Below are 3,705 nucleotides of genomic sequence, written 5' to 3'. Positions count from 1 at the left end.
AGTAGAGACAGGGTTTCACCATGTTGGTCAGGCTGGTCTCGAACTCCTGACCTCGTGATCTACCCGCCTCGGCCTCCCAAAGAGCTGGGATTACAGGTGTGAGCCACCACGCCCAGCCTCATGCCCTGGTTTTATGCCAGTGAGGCCCATTTTGGACTCCCTCCATGGGGTCTGATAATAAATGTGTGTGGTTCTCAGCCACTGCTGTCACAGCGGCCAGGACTCATACCGGGTCACTGCAGTCTTAAGAGGGAGGCCTCCTGAGGCGGTGCACCTGCCTTCTGGGGTGCAGAAGGTGGGGGACACTGGCCTCTCCTTGGGGTCTGCGATCTCCATCAGCCTCAGTGCAGGCATCGGCCTTGGGCACCCCCTCCCGAAAACTGTCCCCCACGGCAGGACCTGGGAAAGGGAGGCCCCTCTTTCCTGTGTCCCCAACTGTCCTTAGAGCCTGGACTAATTGTCCAGGAAGCTCTTCGCCCAAGGAGGAGGCGGAGTGTGGCTGGGAGTGGTGGGGTCCATCCTTGGAACAGGGGCGGAACCCTGCCCGCTAGGTGCCTGGTGGGCAGCTCCCCGCCTCGGCTCCCAGCCAAGCCCCCGGCCCTGCCAAGCCTCCCCCTCTATTCTTTGCAGGGCTGTTCCCCTCCGCCCTCTTGCAAGGTTACCTCCAACCCATCCTCCCTCCAGTCCGTGCCCAGGGCAGGGATGCGGAAGTCTCCCTTGGGAAAGGCCCTCCTGGAGGCTGGTCGAACCCAGAGCGGGCAGGGCTGAGAGGCGTGGTAGTGGCCCCCTCTGTACCCCGGCCCACAGCAACCTCCATCCTCCCTCCCTCTGTCCCCCACCACAACTGGGGCGCTGGGAGTAAGGGGAGTGTGGTCTGGAACCGACCCCCATTTGAGCTTCTAAGACAGATATGGGAGGAGGGGTCCAGCCCCTCACAGCACGCTGCCCTGCAAGGTCTGCTTTTGGGGACGCGCCGCTGGTCCCCCAGGACCCCTGCATCCTCTGTCCTAGATCCAGGCCCTCCCGGGGCTTCATCCATGACAACTCATTAAGCCCTAATTAGCTTCCATCTGCTGTTAGTCCTTGTCATCCCCTCGAGGGGCTAGGGGCCTCCCGACCCACTTTCCTTCCCAGCCAGAACCCCGGCCATGGACTGCCCTCTGCAGGAGGGACCCCTAGATTTGGAACCAGTTTTGGAGCATCCAGTCTACATCGGCCACTTCACCCGAGGGAAAAGAATAAAGTGCATTTTGGAGAGAAGGAGACTGAGGGTCAGAGTGGGCCCCAGATCCCTGCATCACTTAACTGGAACCTGAATCTGACACCAGCTTCTACCCACAAAATCCCAGCTCCCTCCTAGAGGGTGGAGGGCGCTCTTTGGAAGCCCGGGATTGACATGAGGTGGTGGGCGGCTCCAGGGAGGCCCACCCGGGGCAAACGTTGCTCTCGGAGTTCTTCAAGAGGCTCTCTACCTGGTGATGAAGTAGTGACTCAGGCGCTCCCGGGAATGACAGCGCTGTGGGAAGAGACATCAAACTGCCTTCTGTTCCCACTCAGCAAGGACCTGCAGGTCCCGCTTACCCTGGGGGTGGATGGCAGTGGCCTCCCCCACCGGACAGAGGGGAGCACAGAGGCTGGTGGGGGGCTGGGCAAGGCTGCTGCTGTGACCATCGTGACCTGAGCATCTGTTTAATGGCGGTACCCTGAGCCGGAGCGGAGGTGGGCAGCATCTCATTTAACGCCGTGTGGGGTGAATCTGACAGAGCGGATCATTTGCTGGAAGTCACCAGCGAGGACCAGTCAGGGTGGGGAAGGCTGAGCTGAAGCCTCGTAAGCCCCGGTCCCACTGCCCAGCTGACCCCTTCCTGCCACCCCACATGATCCAGGTGGACACAGGAGCCGGGCCGACAGGGGAAGCCATGGGCTCCTCCCACTCGGACCCTGTCTCCGATGATGGCTGCTGCTTTGGCTCAGAGAAGGGCCAGGGTAAGATGCCCCGGCAGCCCACCCGGCACCAGCCTCCTCACAAAGCCAGCGCCACCCTCTCTGAACCTGTTTCAGCCTGCATCCTCCACCTGGCCACTCACACACCACACCTTTTCCATCCTCTCCACACCACTTCCAGGGAGCCCTCCTGGACTGCTCTGGTATTCACAGCTCTGTCTTCCCCAGGGTTCCCCCCAGCCAAGCCCCAGATCGTCCCTCTGCGAATACCCCTGCACACCAGACGCCCGCTGCCCACCCCCGCCGGAGGGAGAGGTGCTGCAGCCTCACTGTGCGTCCATGCGGTCGCCGGGGACCGCTTGCTACAGCGCAGGTTCTGGGGCCCATCGCCTCAGAAGTTCGGACTCCTCAGAACTGGGTTGGGGGTGCGGGATACCAGCACCGTTACTGCCCGAAGCACATGCTGAGAAACCCGGTTACAAGGGGGTCTCCGGTGCAGGGACCCGGGGCTTTTCTTGAGCCTGGACCAAGACACAAGGTGCTGCTCCCCCAAACTTGTTGAATGGGGCTCAGGGCCTCCCCTGGCCAGGCCCCAGAGGCCCGGGAGGTCAGAGAGAAGCCCCTACCATCCATGGTGCTGGTGAGACGCAGGCCCCCAGAGCAGGAGACTCAGCCCTGTACCCCAGATCCCTCCCCGCCAGGCCGGGCCGTCAGCTCCAGGGATGGAGCAGGCTCCGGTGTGGACCCCAGACACCCTGTGCAGTCTTCCTGCTTCGCACCCCCAGGCTGGACCAGACCCGGCTGTGGGGAGACAGGGCAGGAAGGCGCCGGCTGCCGGCGCTCCGGACCGTTCCCACACCCCAGACCCAGCCGGTGCCCCCTTCATCTCCTCCTGGAGAGGAGCGCATCCTCCTCCCAGGCGTCCCCACTGCCGGGGAGATGCCCACCCGGTTCCCCGCTCCTTGGAGCCCCAGGGGAGGGGAGGGGGGACCCCAGGGTGGGGAGTTCACCCCCAAAGTTTCCAGGGGGAGCGTGGGGGGTCTGGCAAGGAGCGATCGCCCGGGAGGGGTGCGCGGGGCAATTTCCCCCGGCTGAGGACGGGGTCGCGGGCTGGGGGCTCTGGGCGCGGGGTCCCCAGGCCTGTGGGCGCTCCCCCGGCCGGGCCCAGGCGCAGCCACTCACCTGGGCGGCTCCGCCGCGGACACGGCGCGGGCTGCGGCGCGGGGGCCGCCCGGAGCCGACACGAGCAGCCGCCGCCGCCGCCTCCCGGGCTCCGCCGTGCGCGCCGCCGCCGCGCGCACCCGCCCGCCCGTCTCCTCGGCGCGCCTGGCGGGAGCGCGCGGGGGCTGCGCGGGGCCGCGTGCGTGCCGACGGGGGCCGCAGGTGTGCGAGGCCACGTGGGCGCAGGTGCGGGGGGCGCCGGGAGGGCGGGTGCGTGGTCCCTCCGTGCGCCTCGAGTCCGAGGACCCCCGTCCCCACGGCCTGGGTGCGAGAAAGGAAGGGGCGCCCCAAGTGCAGCAGGTTGCTCCGTGTAGAACCTTCTGGAAGCTGCCATCGCCGCCTCTGCCCCCGTCTCCCATCCCCAGCCCAGCCCTCCAGGCCCGTTGCTTATGTGACCTCAGAGGAAGCTTAGCCACTGGGCTCCCGAGCCCTCCATGGCTCCCTATTCCCGCGGGGGTCCTGTCCGCTCTCCACCTGTGCTGGTTTTTCTTTTCTTTTTGAGATGGAATCTTGCTCTGTCGCCCAGGCTTCATTGCAGGG

General features: G+C 65.5%; 1 protein-coding gene across 1 annotated transcript in view; it reads right to left on the bottom strand.

Annotated features, from left to right (window-relative positions):
* LINGO3 (leucine rich repeat and Ig domain containing 3) overlaps nt 1–3,205 on the bottom strand; it is a 19,479-nt gene extending 16,274 nt beyond the window's left edge. The window contains exon 1 of the mRNA XM_017507477.2: nt 3,127–3,205. The gene's annotated coding sequence lies outside the window, so the exon portion shown is untranslated. The remainder of the gene's footprint in view (nt 1–3,126) is intronic.
* Nucleotides 3,206–3,705: the final 500 nt, after the last annotated feature.

The sequence above is a fragment of the Cebus imitator genome, unplaced genomic scaffold, assembly GCF_001604975.1.
Source record: "Cebus imitator isolate Cc_AM_T3 unplaced genomic scaffold, Cebus_imitator-1.0 Scaffold375, whole genome shotgun sequence".
Lineage (NCBI taxonomy): Eukaryota > Metazoa > Chordata > Mammalia > Primates > Cebidae > Cebus > Cebus imitator.
Note: the sequence above shows the minus strand (reverse complement) of the source record. Positions and strands in the feature narration are given on the sequence as shown.